Source organism: Notechis scutatus, chromosome 2, assembly GCF_049901735.1.
Source record: "Notechis scutatus isolate UNSWTSFEM ecotype Mainland chromosome 2, rNotScu1.2, whole genome shotgun sequence".
Lineage (NCBI taxonomy): Eukaryota > Metazoa > Chordata > Lepidosauria > Squamata > Elapidae > Notechis > Notechis scutatus.
In genome coordinates, this window is record NC_142010.1 from 90,101,776 (window position 1) to 90,124,729 (window position 22,954).

At 42.1% G+C, this 22,954-nt stretch overlaps 1 long non-coding RNA gene across 2 annotated transcripts in view; it reads right to left on the reverse strand.

Moving 5' to 3' along the window:
- The window catches only part of LOC148132130 (uncharacterized), a 30,417-nt gene extending 9,238 nt beyond the window's left edge, over window positions 1-21,179 (reverse strand). The window contains exons 1-2 of one of the 2 annotated variants that reach the window (XR_015747304.1): window positions 20,818-21,179; window positions 3,394-3,481 (exon numbers count right to left, since the gene is read on the reverse strand). This is a non-coding gene — a long non-coding RNA (uncharacterized LOC148132130). Of the gene's footprint in view, window positions 1-3,393; window positions 3,482-15,647; window positions 15,970-20,817 lie in introns of those variants that run through there. The other variant, XR_015747305.1, reaches the window with a different exon arrangement.
- Window positions 21,180-22,954: the final 1,775 nt, after the last annotated feature.

Here is a 22,954-nt window from a genome sequence, read left to right on the forward strand (position 1 = left end):
GGCGATTTAATCTTTGCCAAAAACTTCTCCGGCGACCCTTTATGGATACCCGCAACTGCTACCCACCTCACTGGGCCTAAATCTTACCGCCTGCTAACAGACGATGGGAGGGTGTGGAAACGCCACATAGACCAACTCCGTTCGAGATTACTACCCAGCGCCCATGGCTCCCGGGTTCACCAACTGAGGGGGAGGAAATATCGAGGAAATTGACTTCGATATGACGGATAGCAGGCCAACGAAAACCTACGGCCCAGCGGGTACCGGGATTGAAGCGGGGAGGAGTTGACTTTTCCATGGGACTTGAACACGGGGAAACCGAACTGCGAAACCCCGAAGAAACACTGATTGGCGGAGACAACAACAACGGAAGCAGCACGGAATCACCGTGCAGCAAAACGGAACTTAATAAAGATCATCCAAATGCTCCACCGAACCGGACTTGAGAACAAACCCGTGGAGCCACGAAATCATCCAGACAGACCAAACGGCCTGTCTATCTTGAAGATTTTGTTACAGCTCCTCAAACGGAACCCAAGGGGGAGGGGTGTTGTGAATGAATAAAAGTAACTAAGCCTAAATGCAAAGTAGGTTTTGGAAGCCTGCACATTTGATTGGTCCTTGAACAGCGAACAAGGATTGGTTCATAAAAGCCCCTGATTGGCCAATCTTAGGACACTTCTTATTAGTTATTGGTTTGAACCTTATGCACTTATTATTGGTTAATAGGGTAGCAGCCAACCCTATAAAAGGGTTACTGCTGCCCATAGCCTTGCTCTGTTCTGTTCTATTTACTGTTAATAAAGAGTTGAAGTCACTGGTCAGATGTCTGGTCTCCATTACTCTCCAAACATAACAAGTACTATCACATATAGTTTTTGCCCCCCTCCCTTCCCACTCTTTTTTGCCATGTTCCTCTTTAAAAGCCAGAATGCTGAAATTATAGTACAAAACATTTTTCTTCCATGCTGTTTGGGTTACACATAAATTAACACTAGTTCAATTTGTCTGAAAACTCCTGACTTGCATTTATTAGGCAAGGGCTGTCAAGCTCCTGGCCCACGGTCTGGATGCGTCATGCGCTGGCTACGCCCATGCCCGGTTTAGCAAAGGGGGAAAAAGTCCTCATAACATCAGATGATGCCACCGTGACGATGTGAGTTTAACACCCCTGTATAAGGCTATAGGGATACTACTCAATTGTCATTTTAATAAACAGTATAATTCAGAAATTCTAAAGATTTGTTTTGAAGTAGATGGGCTAATTCCTGAAGATTTTTAAAAAATGTTTTTCTTATGTTTCACCTGTTAAAGACACAATTCATGATTTTCAAAATAAATATTTACTGGTTGAAATATGATGAAGCTGAAAAGAATAACATTCTTGATAACAACAGCATAGCATGTTCTTGATTCTACGGTGTTCCTTGGAAAATCTTTATGGTGTGATCATAATTCTACAATTGTGAAATATAATGCTAATATTACAAACATTTTAAAACAAGTCATCACTGTCCCTGATGGTTATCCATAACATCGGTAGAGAGCAACCATTTGCTAAATATTGCCTAAATGTTATATCGTTCTGACGATCTCTGACATAGGCAAATCAACTATCTCTCTTCATCTAAAGAATAGCTTCAGTTTGGTAGTTTAGGGTAAAGTGTAAGAGAGAACGCGAAGGATATACAAAAGCTATGAAATTTTGATGTTCTTCTTTTGGATGAACTAAGGTCAGGTAGCGCACATAGTTATAAATAATCTTAATTACTTCCAGGTGAATTACTTTTAATATTAATTGCTTCCAAGGGAATTCATTCTGAAGAAAATTAAATCTGAAGAAAATGGATTTTTTTTCCAGAACTTCTCATTATTTGGAAGAGTTAAGTAAAAGTAACAAATTGTTTCATTTATTAATGTTATCTCAGAACCAGTTTGGTGTAGTGGGTAAGGCACCAGGCTAGAAACTGGGAGATTGTGAGTCAAAGCCTTGGGCCAGTCACTCAGTCAGTTCTAGGAAGCTGGCAGTGGCAAACATTTCTGATAATCCTGCCAAGAAAACTGCAGGGATTTCTCCAGGTAATTGCCAGTCTATTCAGTCTATTAAAGATGATGGTACCATGTTTTTTTCAGTAAAAAATTACTCCTGTCTTTGTAGCAGTTACAAGGAAAGCTGTTGTTTTGTTGAAATCTTATGCAACGGCGTTCTTCAGAGACTTTAAAAGTACAATGTTGAGGTCATGTAAAATAAAATAGTTCATGATTGCTTGTAAAAAATCTGTTTCCAAAGAGGCACAATCAAGGGACTTAATCAAAATACACAGAAAGGTTTCTGTTACAAAGACAATTGGCAAGGTTGGGGTATTTTTTTTAAAATAGGACAAGCCTTTTGACCATAATAAATGCAGAAGCTGGCTTTCTCCAATCTAATGCCCTTTAGATGTATGAGACTATATTTCTTGCTGAGTGATATTTATGGGAATGCTGTCCAATACATCTGGAGGTCATCAGATTAGATAGCATAAGCTTTTGGGCACAAAAGACTACAAAATACAGTAAATGCTTTTGTAAAAACAAGAACAACTCATGATTATCCCATTATAAACGTCTTTAGAAGAGTTCTTTTCTTATTTTTATTTCTCCAGGGCAATTTTGCATTTAAGTGTTTTTAACACCTTTTCCATCTGCATAAATTCTTCGGATTGGAAACTTGTTTCTTTTTAACAATCTCCATATTTGGGCCCAGAAACAATTTTTAATAACATCCCAAATAGAATTGTGAGCTGGCTAAGAATTCTGAGTGTAGCAGGGTAGGCATTGAGGGAGTATTCTTCTGGACCACATATTGGAGCAAAGATTTTCTCAATGCTAAAATGATGTGTATTAATGAACTTGAAAATGGTTACAGCTGGCTAGAATGATGGTCTCATAGGAGTGAGGAGGGTGGAGGCACAGAATTACAGAAATTTCCAGTTGACTATGTCTTTTGCTGAATACTTGGTATTCAGAACTAATTCTTCATATTTTTTTAAAAAGGATTTTCTCATTATGCCTTTCAAGGTAGTTCTTTGATTTTACTGGTTTTTTGCAAAGATGAATGAGCAAACAATATCCATATCTCCTGACAGTTTTGATACAGCTAAGGTTCCAGAAGCACAATAACCATACTTTCTTTCATAGCCTTTTCTAATTTAATAGATCACAGTCTGTATTGTGGGGAAAGTAAATCAGTTACAGTGTCCAGAGTTCTAATAAGTATGAGCACAAGCCAATTCCTCCATTTCTTAGTTTGATTTCAGTCTTTAGAGTTACAGTGACATTATTGGATTTTTTTTAAAAAAGTCCATATTTAAAAATAAATACATCAATAAGTAAAGTTTTTGCTTCCATTACTTGCATTAGACATGGCATTCTCCATTTACTTGGTCCTCTGTTTTTAAATATGCATATTCCCACATATGTTTGTTAAATGCTGGAGACTCTGAAAAGGAGAAAGTAAATTTAGCATGGTTCAAATGTAATTAGATTTAAGTATATACCTAATCAATTTGAATAAACAATGCATTTGCTTTTTAAAATGTTCTTTATATCACTATGTCATGAAATGTTTTCCCCATCATCTGTCACTATTTTTTTGTATTGCAAAATATCTAGGGATCTTCTAAAATATTGTTAATATAAAGATTGGTTGTGTTAATGAACTAAATGACACTTCCATATTGAATACAATATTTCTCTGTTGGATAGAATAGTGGATATATTGCATTTAGATTACAGCAAATATTGGTGTTAGTGTTATTAAGCAAAACAGGTTTCCTTCTGTAGAGGATTAAAATCCAGTTTTCTTAATTTGGTATAGTATTTAAGGGAATAAAACAATTCAGTGCATTTTACTCCAAGTGAGAAAACTTAGGGAGCAAGAATTGTCTCCTCCTATATAGAAATATGAATGACTTCAAGCTGGGCTTCTTTTCCTTAAAATCTGAAATTGAATGTTATCTCTATAACTACAACTAGAATGGAAATTGGGTATGGCTTTTGGATTGTGTCCAGTTTCCTATTCCTGATGTACAATGTGGATGAAGAATCTATTTTAATGTAAAAATCAAACTAATTCCAGGTGAGCATATCAACACAAGATCATAATCAGACAAAAAACAGCAATCAAGGAACCACCAAACAGCCCACCACACCTCTTCCTCCCCAAAATAAGCAAAGCTGCTACATATACAGTAAGCAAGCAGCAAATCCCACACCCATGTATACTGATGATGTTACCGAGTTGGGTATTGGAACATCTTCAACTAATAACCAAGCTCAGAGAGCACAGGAATTCCAAAGTTCAATCTTGAGCTACATATATATTTTCTTCTGTTGGAAGCATATTATGAATTGCCTGTTGGCAGTGGGTAGAGGCAAAAGCAAGTTATATTGACATTATGCTACTGACTCTCTAGGTGAGTATTTCTAAGTATAAAGTTAAATATTATTTTGAGAGTTGAATTGTTGAGACCCTGGGCTAAAAATACAGGTAATCCCCAACTTATGACCACAATTAAGTCCAAAATTTATGTTGTTAAGTGACAAATTTGCTAAGTGAGTTTTGCATCATTTTATGACAATTTTTTTGCCACATTTGTTAAGTGAATCTGGTTTCCCCATTGGCTTTACTTGAGATAAAGTGCAAAAGGGGAATAACATGACTCTGGGACCCTGAAGCCGTCATAAATCAAGCATCTGAATGCAAATCATGCGACCCTGGGGATGCTGGAACAGTCATGTGTGAAAAATGGTAATAAGTCACTTTTTTCAATGCCACTGTGACTTTGAACAGCCACTAAATAAACTGTTGTAAGTCGACGACTACTTGTAGTTGTATTTATTTATAAAATAAATAAGGAGCTATTTATAAATCATTCTATTACTGTTTTCCCAAAATTTATGTTTTTTTTAAAAAAACACCCTTAGGATAAAAGATCTGTAGACATTTTTCCCTGTTGATGCTACCTTAATTGGTTCTGTAATTTACATCAAGGAAAACTTGGAAGTTCAGAAGCTTGTTTTTACCATACAATTAATCATAACGGCCTCTAGGCAAATGGTTTTCATGCTAGTCAGCCTGGTATACAGCTGAATAATGGGAAGCTATCTTCTGTAAAAGGTAATACCTGCCTAGGTGACATCAGGACCCTCTGTGGCGCAGTGGTTATAGTGCAGTACTGCAAGCTACTGCTGCAGCCAGATGCCTACAATTTGGCAGTTCAAATCCCACCAGGCTCAAGGTTAACTCAGTCTTCCATCTTCCCAAGGTGGGTAAAATGAGGACCCAGATTGCTGGGGGCAATAGGCTGACTCTGTAAACTGCTTAGAGAGGGCTGTAAAAAGCACTATAAAGCAGTATATAAGTCTAAATGGTATTGCTAAGTGCTATTACAGAATTAGATATGATCTTGGCTTATACAGAATTAGATATATTAGCTACTGACCAGTAGGAGTCACTACATGAAAGAGTTTCACCTTTACAGGTAGTCCTCGACTTACGACCACAATTGAGCCCAAATTTTCTGTGGTCAAGTGACGCGTTTGTTGAGCGGCTTTGCTCCATTTTATGACCTTTCTTGCCACAGCTATTAGGTGAATCGCTGTAGTTGTTAAATTAGTCCAACTGTTGCTAAGGGAATCTAGCTTGCCCATTGACATTGCTTGTCAGAAGGCCGTAAAAGGAGAACACGTGATGCCAGGAGACTGCAACAGTCATAAATAGGAATCAATTGCCAAGCTCATGTGACCATGGGGATGCTACAACAGTCATTAGTGTGAAAACTGGTCATAAGTCACTTTTTTCAGTAGCGTTGTAACTTTAAAGATCTTTGAATGAACTGTTGTAAGTCAGGGACTATTAGGACTTTTCAGGTATGGCTATCCTCCATATATTACTGTTCAGCCCTTTAGTGGGATTTGAATAGTCGTCAAATGCAAGATTTTGGGGTTCAATCCCTTTAAAGAATTGAACACAGAACATTTAACATGGAGGACAACTATTTTCTAAAGCACCCGAAGGCCAGACAAGGAACAATGGATGGAAACTGAACAAGGAGAGATTCAACCTGGAAATAACGAGAAACTTTCTGACAGTGAGAACAATCAACCGATGGAACAGCTTGCCCTCGGAAGTTGTGGGAGCACCATCACTTGAGACTGTCAAGAAGAGATTGGACTGCCATTTGTCAGAAATGGTGTAGGGTCTCCCGCTTGGGCAGGGGGTTGGACTAGATGACTTATAAGGTCCCTTGCAACTCTGATTATCTGTTATCTTTTTTTCTGTTACACCTGAAGAGTCCCAATAAGGATGAAACTAGTTACACAAAGAGGTAGTGCTCTACTTATGACCACAATTGAGCCCAAAATTTCTCTTGCTAAGTGAGTTAACAAGACAAGTTAAGTGAGTTTTGCCTCATTTTATGACTTTTCTTGCCACAGTTGTTAAGTTAGTAACAAATTAGTAAAAAATTTACTTACTAACACAATCAGTAAGCAAATTTGGCTTCCCCGTTGACTTTGCTTGTCAGAAAAATCACAAAAAGTGATTGCATGACAGGACATGGCAACCCTCACGAATACATGCCAATTGCCAAGCATCTGAATTTTGATCATTTGACTATGGGGATGCTGCAATGAAAATGTGCCATTGTAACTTTGAATGGTCACTAAATGAATGGTTGTAATTCGAGGATTTCCTGTAGTAGTAGTAGTAGCAGCAGCTTCACTAGTTGATAAAGAATCTCAAGGATGATCTCTTCAACATCAGGATGAAGATTATTGGGGAGCAAGTTGGAGAATATATCTAGCACCCCATTCTGTTAATGAACTCTACTGCAGATCTTTATACCCAGCTTGTTGCTAGATTGATTTCCTGGTGAGGCAGAATTTTGATAGATATTCTTCAATCATAGATAGTACTGCAGACTTAGAATGATCTGTCTTTCAGTCCTTCAGATATTTGTTTGGTACTGGTCAGTGGTGGGATTCAACTTTTTTTTAACTACCGGTTCTGTGGGTGTGGTTTGGTGGGCATGGCGTGGCTTGGTGGGCGTGGCAGGGGACCCCACCCCACTAACTTGCTTTCCAGCTCCGTTCTCCTGTGCAGGGCAACGAAAAAAGACCCAGCCGATCAGCTGGGACTCAGGAGGCAGAGAATAGATGGGGGCGGCGCCAAGCAGAGTGGTATTCTGAACTACTCAAAATTTCTGCTACTGGTTCTCCGAACGACTCAAAATTTCCACTACAGGTTCTCCAGAACTGCTCAGAACCGGCTGAATACCACCTCTGGTACTGGTGCTTGCTTTGTAATAGCACCTAACTGCCATGTTGCTATTGGCGAATGATAACAAGGAGTTGTGCCACTTCCTTGCTGTAATGGGCCAAATCCATTGTGTGCCAAGCCTCACGTGAGCAACCTCAATGGTTCCGGTGCATGCTAGGTCTCACGTAGGCTGAAAACAGACACCAGGAACAAGACCATAAAACACGTCACAAGGGCAGTTAACTGGAATGCAGTTTGGTTTGCTAGTTTAAATTTACCATGGCATGGTTATTGGAAGATGCGATGCATCCACTAACATTCCTACGCATGTAACATAATGATTGGATAAACTCACCCCTTTGTGTGTTCCCAATAAAAGGAGTTCCCCAAACCCTGATCGGGCAGCTCACCCAAGATAGAACCTGTGTTGGTGTCTTTCTTGATGCATTCGACCACCCAGTGAGAAGCCTTCCATATGCGGAGCAAAACCGCAATTGGTGAACCCCGACGTGATCCACTAAAAGGAACGGGTGCGTCTCTCTTCGACTGCCTATCTCACCCGGCCGGGCGAGCCAGTTGCAACTCAGGGAAGCCGCCTTGTGTCACGGATCCCTCCCCAGGAATCTTCATCAAAGAAGACATCCTCCTTTCAGGTGAGTATGGGCGGAAAATTCTCCAAAGAGCAGATGGCACATTTGCAGGAATTAGGGGAATTAACGGGGAGTTCAATTCGTATTCTTGGAAGTCAGGGCAAAACGCTCCTGATTCCAACTAAGAAGGACCTTATTACCCTTTTGACTTACATTCACACGCAATGCCCGGCTTATCCGGATAAAGGGTCCTTGAAAGTTTCCACATGGCAGCGTTTGGGTGACTATCTTCATAGCAATCCCAGGGCTCCACCAAAAATTCTGACCACGTGGAGGACAGTCCTGGAATGCTTAACAATCCATGGCTCAGCGCTGACCAAGACCCCCTCCTCTGAGGGGGATCCTCCTCCTCCCTATACAGCTGAAACCAAAACAAAGGACGCTTTCCCTTTAGAAACTCCCCCCACTGCTCCTGAACCCATGAGTTCTCCTAACTCAAATCCAGCGAGGGATCAGACACCCATGGGAGCATTCGCACAAGCCATGATGCAGGGACGCAGAGAAGGCTCTCTTACTCTAGAGGAGCTCTCTCTCTGTCCCGTTGAATATGAGGGGATGAAGCCGGAAATATGGTGCCTAGACTTGAACCTTTATCTATGAAATTAATTAGAGATTTAAAACAAGCCGTGGCCATGTACGGCATCCAGGCACCATATGTCAGAGGCTTCATTAACACCATCAGCACCTCCTTTTTCATGTTACCCCAAGATTGGAAGGATCTTTTTCGCATGATACTGACAGGACCACAGTACGTTGTTTGGGAATCAGACTTTCGTGTCGAAGCTGAAAAATTTGCCCTCGATCATGGTAGGGTCGCGAGAGCAGATCAAATTTGTGGTATGGGTCAATTTAGGGACTTAGCAACTCAGGCGACACTCCCACAACGTACCCTTACCTTTGCCAGTATTATTGCAATCAGAGCCCTTGACAAAGTTGATGATCCTACCTCTGGCATCGTAGGATCTTTTTCAAAAATCACTCAAGGCTCAAATCAGCCGTATGCCGAGTTCGTAGAGGAACTTCAGAAAGCCATTCATAGGCAAATCTCTAATGTAGAGGCCCGTAAGGAGCTTCTGTTAAAACTGGCTGTTGAAAATGCTAATGAGGATTGCAAAAGGATTTTGCAGCCTCTATCTGCCCGAGGGGGGGCCTCCCTCTCGGACTATCTAAAGGCTTGCAGAATCGTGGGGACTGTCTCCTACAATATGGAGCATCTGGCTATGGCTTTGCAGCAAGCAAACTCTCAGAACAGGCCGGCCGGAAACTGCTTCAATTGTGGGAAACCTGGCCATTTTAAGGCACAATGCAGAGCCAGAGACAATACACAAAACAACACCAAGCCTAAGACAATATGCCCCAGGTGTAAGAAAGGGTACCACTGGGCAAGTCAGTGTCGCAACAACAATTCTCAGCCACAGGGAAACTAGAGGAGGGGCGATCAGCCAGCCCCACTCCCAAGGCTGACTCCATATCTTTCCACCTAATTGCCTCTGAAGATATGGAAATTGACATCCCAGGCACTGTTTACTTTCTCCCCACATGCCTGAAAACGATCCCCCCTGCCATGACACCCCTCATAATCTATCCCATCCGAGACCTCATGGCAAGGGGAATCATTGCTTCTCCATTTTTGAGAGACTCCGATGATTTTTCCTCAGTAGCCATGGCAGTAATTGGAAACACTCCCACAAAAATTAGCAAGGGAGAATTGGTAGCAACCGCTATTCCAGTACCTGTTAAAACAGATGATGCATGGGCATTTACTGTCCATCAGACAGTAGAACAAGCCAGGCCTGTGTTACAATTTACAATCCATAACAAGGTCTTCTCGGGTCTCTTAGATACTGGAGCTGATGTAAGTGTCATCCGAACGGCTGAGTGGCCGGACGATTGGCCTTTGGAAACTGCCCCAGCCGTTCGGGGAGTGGGAGGAGTTCAGCACGCCCACCGTAGCAAACAGTGGCTACCGGTGAGTTCTTCTGATATTTCTCGCACTGCCTACCTCCAACCTTTGGTCCTTCCACTGCATACTAACCTGTGGGGCCGTGATCTTATGTCTCAACTTAATGCGAGACTCATTATTGATTAATGGAATCTTTTGCTAGAAATCCACTACGGTTGCAATTAAAAACCACAGAACCTGTGTGGGTAGATCAATGGCCCCTCACTATAGACAAACTAGAAGCCCTGCACTCACTTGTTCAGGACCAAATTGTCAAAGGGCACGTTGAACCATCTGTCAGTCCATATAACACCCCCATATTTGTTATAAAGAAAAAGTCAGGAAAATTCAGGATATTATGTGATCTGAGAGCTGTAAATGCTATTATAAAACCAATGGGGGCATTACAATGTGGTCTGCCAAATCCCAACATCATCCCTGAGAAATTTGATTTAATGGTCATTGATTTAAAAGACTGTTTTTTTTCTATCCCTCTGCATGAACAAGATCGTGCCTTATTCGCTTTTACACTACCTCGTTTAAACAACTCCTCTCCCTCCTCCCGCTTTCAGTGGAAAGTCCTACCTCAAGGCATGCTTAATAGTCCCACCATGTGTCAACACTATGTCAACAATGTCTTGCTACCCTATCGTTCAGCTTTCCCACAATTTCTGGTGTATCACTACATGGATGATATCCTTGTTGCAGCTCCTGGACCACCGGGTACGGTGTTCACTTCATTCTCTTTCCTGAAAGCCATTCTTGCAGAAGGAGGTTTGTACATAGCACCTGAAAAGGTGCAAGTACTAACTCCATACGCATATCTGGGATATAAAATGCTTTCTGCTACTGCCTATCCTTCACTTCCCTCTTTGTCTCTACCTTCTCAACCCACCTTGGTTCAACTTCAGCAATATCTGGGTACCATAAATTGGGCCAGACCTTTCCTGTCTTTAACCACTGATATTCTCTCTCCATTGTTTGAAGCCCTTACCTGGGGGAAAAGCCTGCTGACATAATATCCTTGCAGCAACCTCAACTTCAAGCAATAACTCTCATAGAAGAGAACATCCGAAAAATATGGGTAGACAGAGCTGCTGCCAATACTCCTTTAGATATGGTCATTTTGGCCACCCCGAGGCTTATGACCGCAGCAGTAACTCAAAAGGACCAAAAACTCCACATCATAGAGTGGATCCATCTTTCCCATACGCCACGATGCTCCATCACTTCCAAATCAGCTCAATTGGCTCAATTGATCATAAAAGGTAGGAGTCGTGCAAAATTACTTATGGGAATAGATGTCTCCACACTTTTCATCCCTTTTTCACTGCAAATATGGGAACCTCTATTCCAGAACTCCCAAGAAATCCAGTTTGCCTTAGCTGACTGGCCTGGACTAGTTTCCTGCCACCCGCCCGCTGATCCACGTTTTCAAATCATTCGGACAATACCCATTTCTTTCTCCTCTCCCATCAGCAAAAGGCCTTTGGTCAACGCCTTGACTATTTTTGCTGATGGCAGTAGGGAAAGAGGAGCATGCGCTTGGCAAAGGAATGGGGTGTGGCACACTAAAACCACCCCTGTGCAAACATCACCACAAAGAGCTGAACTTGCTGCAACCATATTAGTCTTCCAGAATTTTAATGAACCCATCAACTTGATTTTAGACAGCCTATATGTTACTCAAATAGTCTCTACTATCCATGACTCTTACCTCTCTCCTGCAATTGATAAAAACCTCCTCTCTCTTTTGTTACATTACAACACCTTGTTGCACAGCGTCAACATCCTTTCTTTGTAGCACACATTCGTAGCCACCAACCCTTCCCAGGAATCCTCCAGGAAGGCAATGATGTGGCGGATCAAGCAGCTGCAGGCATCATGACATCACACACATTGACTCCTTGGGAGAGTCATTCTTATTTCCATCAAAACACCAAAGCTCTCATGAAACATTTCAACCTCACGATGGCTGAAGCCTCAGCCATTAGGCAACAATGCCCCACCTGTAGTAAACAAGCCCATTCCATTCCCATAGGGGTAAATCCCGCGGGTTGAAAGCCTGCGAAATATGGCAAATGGATGTTACTCAATTTCCTTCATTTGCCCCCTGGAAGTATCTGCATGTTACAATTGATACTTATTCAGGGTTCATAATGGCAACTCCGCAAAAGAGGAGAAGCCTCCAAACATGTCATCAATCATTGCATTCGCACTTTTTGCATCGTTGGGACGCCCAAATGAAATAAAAACAGATAATGGTCCTGCATACACTAGCACAGCTATGTCAGAATTTTGTGCTAAGTGGCAAATTACCCACAAGTTTGGTATTCCTCATAACAGCCAGGGACAAGCCCTGGCAGAGAGAGCTAACTTGACGCTAAAAACAGCGTTAGAACGACATTTGATCAAAGGGAAAAGAACCCTTGGCCTCCCGGCGATGCAAGACACTCTTAATCTCTGTCTTTATACCCTCAACTTCCTCAATCTCTCTGGCACCCCTGCTATGACAGCAGCGGAGCGGCATTTTTCCTCCCCCCTCCCCTGATTCTCCCAAACCACAGGTATACTACCGCCAACTGCCAGACCCTACTTGGAAGGGTCCTGCTGCTCTCCTCACCTGGGGTCGTGGGCTACGCAGCTATCCAGCTTCCAGATCGTGTCCTGTGGGTTCCTGGACGGCACATCAGACCATACCACCCCAAAGTAGAAAAGTCACCACCTGCAGACATATCAACATGATTCGCCTCGTTGCCTTGCCAACCCTCTTCCTCTTTCTTGCTGCACATGCCTCCAAGGTCTCCATTCCATCTCGAGTGACATACTTCACGCCAGGTACTCCCCTCTTGCTGACCTGCACCGCATCTGGGGACATCTTTCCCCCTTACCTCAGATGGTCAACGCCTCCCTAAGCCGTGGCCCCACATCTCCAGCAATGCTTCCTTCCAGATCAACACTTTTGAACATCCCCCGAACTACACTCCTCATACTTCGCCCCACTGCCACCACCTATTATTGCTCCGGTCGACGCCTCTATGATTCCATAAGCAACATTTATGAATCCTGGACAGTCCTTAGACCCCGTTCATCTCGTCATTATCACAGACAATTCGCAAGTCAGCCTGACATTTATGCTCAGGCCACCCCTTTCTACATCGGATTAAGAGATCGCAGAACTCTGCCAGCGCATCAGATGAGTTGCACCCCTGCCTGACCAAAACCACGCAGGCAGGATCCACTCAAATAACTCTCATCTACCATACCCAACAACCGCAGAAGTGCCTTCCCACGGGAAAAACTTGCCAAAACAATGGGACCATGTACCATCTATGCAAGATGAACTCAAAAACCATTTGCTACGATCCCAAGGCAGCTGTACGTCCCAACGTCACCTTATGGGCAGGACTTCCAAAAACCTCTGGCAGATCCGATCCTGAAGGGGAAGGAAAACTTTATTACCTAAACCACACCACCGTGCTCAAGGACGGTACTAACCCAATTGTTTTAATCTTTGATGTTTGTGTTGCTTGTTCTAAACCAGGGGACATTCATGTGGGTCGGATGACTGGAAATCAACGTACGCTCACAATCATAAATACTTGTGTCATACACCCATTAACTGGGCCATGGGGGAACCCCAACCACTGGACCCCTTGTGGAGGTTCCGTTGAGTGCTCGGGTTGGTCTTGTGTCTGTGATTATACCGGGGAGGGTACTCAGGTTGCAATCATCTGTCACATTTCAAACGAATATCAGGGTCTACCACAGACAATAAGGTAGAAATCACTATCTCCAGGCAACACCCTGCCTTGGAAACTTATGGTATAGGGATTGATGGCACAGGAATAGACCCAAATACTTACATTACCATAAAACTGAAATAATTTATGAAGGCGAGGAAACATCATTAGGCTGGTCAGTATATAATAATTTAAGGAAATTAGAAAAAGCCCTGATACCAGCATTATTGCAAAAACTTGTTCATGGATATGGCAGAAAAAATTGCAAAACAACTTGCAGTAACCAATTGTTTTGTCTGTGGGGGAACCACCACAGGAGAACAATGGCCATGGCAAGCCTTAGAAGCCTCGCCATCTCTGTTTAATAACATGTCTTCTGTAGGAAACATAACAGCTAGAATAGCTTCCCGATCCACTTATCTGGACAATTACCACTAACTTAATTGGTAGAAACTGTTTTCCCGAAATGGATCCACTCCAGTAGGACACCTCCTTTGCTTAGGTACATGGGATAACTCCTACCAGACTTGGACAGCACCTGACAATGCTACCACCACACCTGCCAAATTCAATACTTCCCTCCTACCTTATCTCTATGACACAACATCCTCTCAAATTTGGACAGCTCCAAATAACATGTATTGATTTGTGGTAACCTAGCCTATCCGTCCCTTCCAGCAGATTGGCAAGGGTCATGTGTATTGGGGTGGATAAGACCTTCCTTTTTCCTCCTACCGATCTCCATCAAGCAAGAACTGGGCATCCCTGTGTATGATACATTATCCCACAAGAAAAGAGACACCGATAATACCTTTGCAGGTTTCCCCTGTCAATCAGAATATGAAGGGGACACCTGGACCTCAGAAAGAATCGTCTGCACCTTCAGCATTGCTAGTTGGGCCCAAGACGGCTCCTGGGGTACAGAACCCCCATATACATGATTAATAGAATTATGCGTTTACAAGCTGTTTTAGATTTAGCAGGACAACGTATAGACAAGGCTCTAAACACTCTAGCAACTGCTACGGACAAATTACTGCACAGCTGTCTACCAAAATCGCTTAGCTTTAGACTACATACTAGCCAAAGAAGGAGGGGTATGTGGTAGGTTCAATCTTACGAACTGTTGTCTTCAAATTGACAAAGTTGGCAAAGTAGTAGCACAATTAACAACTGAGATGCGACAATTAACCTACAATCCTAATCAAGTATGGCAAGGTATTGATTTTAAGAATATTTTTAGTTCTTGGTTCCCTAAACTACCAGGATTACAAGCCATAGTAGCTCTCATAGGTATGATTGCTGCAGGATGCGTTATTCTTCCATGTGTATTACCAATATTTGTTCGTACCATCTCCAATAGTCTGTCTTTATTAGCTGAAAAGCGTGCCATTGCACAAGGTTAATGCCCTCTGGGAAAAAGAACCTCTGTACAAAGTCATACCCTCAGAAGACCCTGATGCGTGCGCTCGCACAAGTTTTTGCATGGGTAGTGATGAAGATCCAGAAGAAATTCCTCCATATAAAACTAAAACAGAGGAGATGCTGTAATGGGCCAAATCCATTGTGTGCCAAGCCTCACGTGAGCAACCTCAATGGTTCCGGTGCATGCTAGGTCTCACGTAGGCTGAAAACAGACACCAGGAACAAGACCATAAAACACGTCACAAGGGCAGTTAACTGGAATGCAGTTTGGTTTGCTAGTTTAAATTTACCATGGCATGGTTATTGGAAGATGCGATGCATCCACTAACATTCCTACGCATGTAACATAATGATTGGATAAACTCACCCCTTTGTGTGTTCCCAATAAAAGGAGTTCCCCAAACCCTGATCGGGGCAGCTCACCCAAGATAGAACCTGTGTTGGTGTCTTTCTTGATGCATTCGACCACCCAGTGAGAAGCCTTCCATATGCGGAGCAAAACCGCACTTCCTTGGAATCATACATGTAAATACATATAGATCTTGGTCAATTTTCCCCAACCCTGCAGATGTTTTGAACATTACCTTGCAAAATTCCTGGAGAATGATTGCCATTGATTATCTTTTTGTCTTCTAATCTTGTTTATGTGCTTTGGAGCTTAGGGCTTAGGAATGCAAATAAAAGGAAAAATGGATGTTCTGGAAGATTTTAAGAGCCAAATTAAATTATATCCTTAAACAAAATGCTTCTTTTGGCAAAAAAAAAAAAATGCGTTTCCCCTCTTTTCCCCTGGTTCCTCAGGTCTCTTATTTGAGATCTCTTGTTGAACAGCGCCACTGTTTCAACTCCAAAGAAAACAGCAGGGTTTGGAAAGGATGACATTGTACTAAAGGAAGAATGCTCTTGCAGATGTCTCGGAAGGAATCTCAAACAATAGAGAAGAGTTTGCAGTCCAAGCTGGAACATTGTCTTCAGCAATTAACTTTCTGCTAAGTCTGTCTAATCTCCCACAGCCATCCGGCGTCATGATCTTCCTCTTCACTGGACTCATCATTTCCTATTTTTGCAGTAGGATCATTTATTTTGTGTTATAGCCTCCCAGCAAATTTTGTTGAGATGAAATGCCTTCAGTTGACAAGTGTTGGCAATGCTGAGAGTTTCATACACTTTCCACACCCCACTGTATTGTTCTACCATGTCTGGTGCACAGCTTATGTATGGCCCCTTTGTGGATTGATAGTGCTGCTTATTGTCTGCAAATTAATTCACTGGCATACATATAATAAGTCTTACAGACTGATTGGCTAAAGTTCTCAGTTGATCTGATTTTACACAGATATTTGGTATCCCCAGTGTTCAATGAAATAACAAGTCTTTGAGAATTCGATGATGCTAGTTTGTACAGTATGATTACCCCTGTCCTACCTGGGTAGGGAAAATAGTGTTATTAACATGGTGAAGGGATGTACTTTTTGTGTAAAGATTTAGTTAACTTTTTAAAAAAGGTTTTGGATATATATTTACTCGGTGATTTCTATACTAGCATTGATTTGCCTTCTTTGTTCACTGAAAACCATGGCATATGCAAAAACAGCTTTTGAATATTTTCTAGAACAGTGGTCCTGAACCTTTGCGATTTGGTGGCCTGGCTGGGGGGGTGGGAGAGGGGAACCGGGGTACGTGAGCTCCATGCACAGCCTTTCATCTATTTGCAAAAGATTTGGATGTGGAGAAGAGAAGCCTTTTGGGGCACAGTCTCGTGCTACTTCAGGCTCATCGAGGCTGCCCAATGCTCCAAAAGCAGATTGAGTGTCCTGTGCGGGTAGCCTTGGTGAGTCAGTAAAGCTGAGCAGGGTGCCCTCGCTCCACTCAATCCACTTGTGTGAATTTCTCTCACAGAAGAGAGAAGCCTGTGTGGTGCTGCTTGTTTGAGTGGGGTTGTGTGCATGCACCATCCCGCCACTGCCACGGCCTGGTTGCAAATAGGTCATGGGCCGATAATGGGCCGCAACCCACAGGACTCCTGTTGTAGAATATATTCGGTGCTTCATTGCAGGATTTTCAAACTTTCTGGCTGCCTACTTTATTAGTTTTTTAAAAAAAGAAAATCCTCAAGCCCTTGATTGAAAGGCAAAGTTCTAATGATGGAAGATCAGCTGCATTTGAGTGAATTTTTCCTCTCTCTTCCCATTAAGTCCCTCACAGACCTCTTATTGAATTCTTGTGAAATTCTAGTATTCTATGAAGTGCGAAATGCCCTCTCCTGTTGCTTTGGTGCAGTTTTGTAATTTTAAATTTTATACAAGCCATGGATATGATTGTTTGTTAATGTATGGGAAAGAGGAGAAGGAAGTGTAGTAATGATAGAATAATATAGTTGGAAGGGACATTGGAGATCTTCTAGTCTAGCCATCTGCGTGAGTAGGTAATCTTATACCATTCAGGACAAATGACTATTCAGTTTAAAGCCTCCAGTAATGGAATATCCACAACCTCTGGAGGCAAGCCATTCCACTGTTTAATTGTTCTCACCGACAGGACATGTCTCCTTAATTCTAGGTTGGGCCTCTCTTTGTTAAGCTTTAATCGATTTCTTCTTGTCCTCTCCCCAGTTTTGGAGAATAGATTGATCCCCACCCTCTGCCTCACAACCCCTCAAATATTGGAAGACTGCTGCCATGTCCTAGCCCTTCTCTCTGTTAGAATAGATGTTTCCACTTCCTGCGACTGTTCATCATAAGACTTAGCCTTCTGTCCCCTAATCATCTTTGCTGCTCTTCTCTGTACTCTTTCTAAAGTCTCAACATCTTTTTTGTATTGTGGAGACTAAAACTGGATGCAATATTCCAAGTGTGGTCTACTAAGGCAGAGGTCTCCAACCTTGGCAACTTTAAGACTTGTGGACTTCAACTCCCAGAATTCTCCAGCCAGCAGCTGGCTGGAGAATTCTGGGAGTTGAAGTCCACAAGTCTTAAAGTTGCCAAGGTTGGAGACCTCTGTACTAAGGCATTATAAAGACGTACTAACACTTCACCTGATCTTGATATTATCCCCCTGCTGATGCAGCCTAGGACTGCGCTGGCCTTTTTGGCAGCTGAGGCACTCTGCTGGTTCATATTTCAATGGTTCTCTGGTAGGACTCCTAGATCCCTCTCACAGTTACTGCTGTTGAGGCATGTACCTCCTGCGCATTTGATTTAACTTGAGAAGGTTTTGATTCATGAAAAAAAGCTTTGTTTTTTACTATTGGTCTTGGTACAGACTACCTTCCTCATCAGAAAAATGTTTTATCCTATTTAGTACATTATATTTGGTAATAGATCTGCAATGTTACTTAAGTCAGTGCACCTTATCCACAAAATCTGTTGTCTTGTTGACAAAATACAAACAGTATTCACATTTTAAAGTGTGCCTCCCCCACCCATGATTAGTCATATGTGAATTCCTTATGCTTCTTTGAAATTCAATATGAAAATCAGTTTATCCAAGTTGGTACTCACCCATTTTTTCACTGGTAGGTGCTAGAGTTTTGTTTTCAGTAAAACAGGTCTATTCCCCACAGGAATGGGGGGAACCTTCTTTTTTGCCTCAATGTAATTTGGCAGCTGTTGCATTTCATAAATCGAAAGTCATGCACAGACTGGTCACTTGCTCTCATGTCTGAACAACTTGAGTTCTGATATTTAGCTTTTCTTGTTTTACAATTTTGCATGCAATCAAGCTTTTCTCCTCCAAATGCAATGCATTGAACATGCCCATTCACCATATGTATGCTGGTAGGCATTAGTGTAATCTGCTGGAGATGGAAAGAACAAGCACTGAATTGCCTTTGGGGCTTGGAAAATGCCAGATAGTGCAGCTGAGTCTTGTATAAAAGATCTGTTTTAATCTGAGAAAAGCTTTATTCCCGAGTGGGCAAATACAGAGTATGCCTGAGTGTTTCTCTGAATGGCTATCCCAGTCCCTCACCCCCACCCCCTGGGGGCTTCTCTCAGCCTCGTTAACTAGGAGAACCTTGGAAAAACTAACTCCCATAATTTAACAGTAAAGAAAGTCTAGTAAATTCAGCTGCTGCGTCAGTTAAATAGATTTTTCTGGTGGTAATTGCTCACAAGGTTCTAATAACAGACCAACAATTGTTCCTTTTGATTAGAATTGAAAGAAAAGAAGCACCGCTAAAGCCTAAGTAGGCACAATGTTTCTAAGTTATTTTGTGCCCCCAAGCTTTCTAACGATTACCAACCATTGCCTATGCGGTCTCATGGGCAGAGACAGTTGGCTCTTGGCAACTCATGAAATATGCCTTCTGATCATGGGCACAGCAAACTTAGCATGTGGGGGGAATCTTTGTTTTTCTTTTTGCTGGGCAATATTATTACTGTAGGAATCCAGAACACTTTCTAAGCTGCTATTAGTAATTCAGAAACCAACAGTAGTTCTCAATTAAAAATTTACTCAGTTCTGACTGAAACATTTCCTTGCCCTCGAGACAGTAATTGGCTTTGCACATCACATTAAATTGACTTTGAGCCATGATTTGTTGAATAACTCACCACTGACCGAGTCTGCAGAAATAAGTAAAGCAAAAGCATAAACCATGGTTTACATACCGTAGTGATTGCTTTGCTACCTCGAGCTAAGTAAAAATGTAGAGAATTTTTTTTTGTTTGGACCTAGCATATTTCATGAATTCAGTAAGTAATTAGAGGATAACCTTAATAGTTTAGTTTCAGCTTTCAAGATGTTGAAGTAGGATTTCTGCTGCATCAAAAATGAAAGATTCAGTATTGTTGTTGGTGAGACTAAAACAAATGAAGTTCTGTATATACCCATAGGAGTAGGAGTTGATCAGAAGAAAAATCTAAATCTCGTGATTTTTACAGTGCTCCAGGGGAAAGGGAAATTGACCATAACGCACTGAGTAAAAAGGATGCTAGACATGTTCCTAATCACACCTCCTGCAGATGATGTGCAAAAACCTGAAAATTAGTAGCAATATCTCTAAACACACGAATTCTGCAACATTTTAAACTAAACCTATAAATGCTAATTTCTTTCCCATGTTTTGTTCTTTACTACTTCTTTAAGATCTGATACAGCAGAGGAAAATAATTTCCACAGCTTTTATTCCATACACAGTACTTGTATAAATCCGCGTGAAAAATTAAAGCTTGTGCTTTTACTGTATACGTTATAGTTTAGGGCAGCCAGTATATTGCACTTAATGATTTTTTTAATGCTGTTCATTGCCCAGAGATGGTTTGACTGAAGGCAAGTTAAAAATGTTCTTACTAAATCTAGCCATGGGGTACTTTGCTTATTCATGTGCGATTAGAAAGGTTTTTTGTTTGTTAAATATTTCTGAATCAGAAGTCCTCGTTGTAGGTCACTCAGAAATCTATTGGTTAATCCTGATCCACCTAGTATCCATTCTTAATTTAAGATACAGGGCTGATTCTTGATTCTTGACTCTTGTATTCTTCCTAATATGTGAAGAAAGATTAAAAGGTAAAAGGTAACAAGCTATCTTACTGGACATTCTCCCCTCTGCCATATCCTGGGTACATATGCCCTTTCCACTGATCAGTGGTAGGATCCAACTAATTTAACAACCAGTTTGTACTAAAGACTGGGTGGGCATAGTTAGGGGGGTGTCATGTGACTGAGTGGGAGTGACTCAATGTCACTCATGGCAAGGTGGGGCGGCGCAGGTGGGCCGAAGTGGTGGTGGCGATGGCTGGAGCTTAGACTTACCTTGGTGCAGCAATAGCCATGGTGATTCTCTGATGCCTCATCTCTTGCTGGGTCTTGCTGCCCGACAGTCGGGGTTTTAAAAAAGATTTTTGCAGCAGGGAACGGCAGGTGGCTACTTCCGGCCTTTGTTTGGTGCAGCTGGGCACGACTGCACCCAAGATACTCGCCTGCAGCTGCCGCTTCTTTGCCGGCACAAGGAGCCTCCAGCTGCCACTCTTTTCTGGCGCAAGGATCCTCCAGCCACCACTCTTTTCAGGTGCGAGGCCTCCAGCCACCTCTCTTTTCTGGCGAGAGCGGCCTCCAACCACCACTCCTTTCAGACATGAGGGGCCTCCAGCCGCTGCTCTTTTTTGGCGAGAGCAGTCTCCAACTGCTGCCTCTTTGCTGGCTTGAACTGAGGTGGCAGTCGCTGCCAGCTCAGTTCCGGCTGGCAAAGAGACAGTGCCGGCAGGCCGCTCGTGCTGGCAAAGAGGCAAAGGAACACTCACCAGGTAGGCAGGTAGCTGGGCCATGTGGGAGGCAGCAGAGAATGGCGAAGGAAGGATTGGCAGGGAGCAGGGCTATTTGGGAGGCCGGGGCACGAAGGCAGGCAAGTGGGCTGGGCTGTGGGAGCCATATGGTCGAGGCAAGTGAGTGAGGGAGCCAGAGAACAGCAGCTGCTATGATGCTGTGGCCAAGGTGGGCAAGGCAAGAAAAGGGTGACTGAGAGGGGCGTAGCGTGGTGGGCAGGGCCAGCCAGTGGTGCAATTAGCTGGTTCTCCAAATTGTGCAAAATCTTAACAACCGGTTCGCATGAAGCAACCCAAACCGACTAAATCCCACCTCTGCCACTGATCTTGCTGTATTGATAGGAAGGTCTGTTCTCATTAAGTTGAATACAATTGAAGTTTTCTACATGATTTAGGTCCTTGATAAAGCACTGTTAAGAGTGCTTCACCTATTTATGTAGTAACATTTTTAAAAGAATTATATATGTACACATCTCATAAATTTCATTACAGAAAAAAGAATGATGATTAAACACTGATGCATTTTTAAATATAATAAAAATGTAAATGTCTAATTACCAATATTTGTTACTCTTGGATTGGTTTATAGAAATGCCAGAAAATAAATGTGCAAATGATGTTGTAAAACTGCCCAGTAACAACGCATTTACTTTTCACAGGGCTGCATTGATAAGGAGGAGGCACCATATATATTGTTTCATTATTATTGAGAATCATCAAAAAGTGGGCAGTTGTGGGGTGTAAGCTTTCTACTGGGCATTAGACTCATGGACCACATAAATGACTGCATAACAGTGTTTCTCAAACTTGGCAATTTGAAGATGTGTGGGTTTCAACTTCCAGAATTCCTCAGCCAGCACTCATATATATATGGAGTACATTAACTTTAGGAGCTATCTAGGCCATAGTGGTCTGTGGTTTTCAGACAGGGATTTATAGAGGCTATCAGAATGGAACATACAGTTCACCTTCCTCTCAGAGCAGAAGATACAGATTGTCATTTCCAGGGTTTTGGAGCCTCTAGTGCCTAATTTCAACTATGTCACTGTTGCACAAGAGGAGGAGAGGCTTCAAGTAAAGATGAATCAGCTATATCAGCTAATTAATTAAGAGAGCTTGGCAAGAACAGAAGCAAACACTCTGTAAGTAGACAACTGTAGTACGTTATCATAATGAGACAGATGGCAACCATCCCTTATGCCCAGAAATGCAAGGCCTTTGGTCTGTTCCAGGCAAGATAAAAAGCATAAAAATTAAATCTACGTTTTAATATAAGTAGAACTTATATTTAAGGCTCAGTATTACCTGGAATTCTTTCTTAAACTCTCACAATTTTTCTATAAACCTGTTAATTATAATATTGTATCTACCAAGAGAAACCTGATATTAGTTGTGTTATAGGGCTGAAAGGGATTTTGGAGATCTTCTTATCCAGCTCCCTGCCCAAGGCAGGAGTTCTCATATCACCTTGGACAAATGGTTTTCAATATTTTCTTGAAAACCTCCAGTGACGCAGCACCCACAATTCATGATCTACCGAAAATAATTCACTGCAGTATATAATTCATGGAGTCTGTTAATATTTTGGTGGGGTTTTTGTATAAAAATGTTATATTTGGGAAGATTTT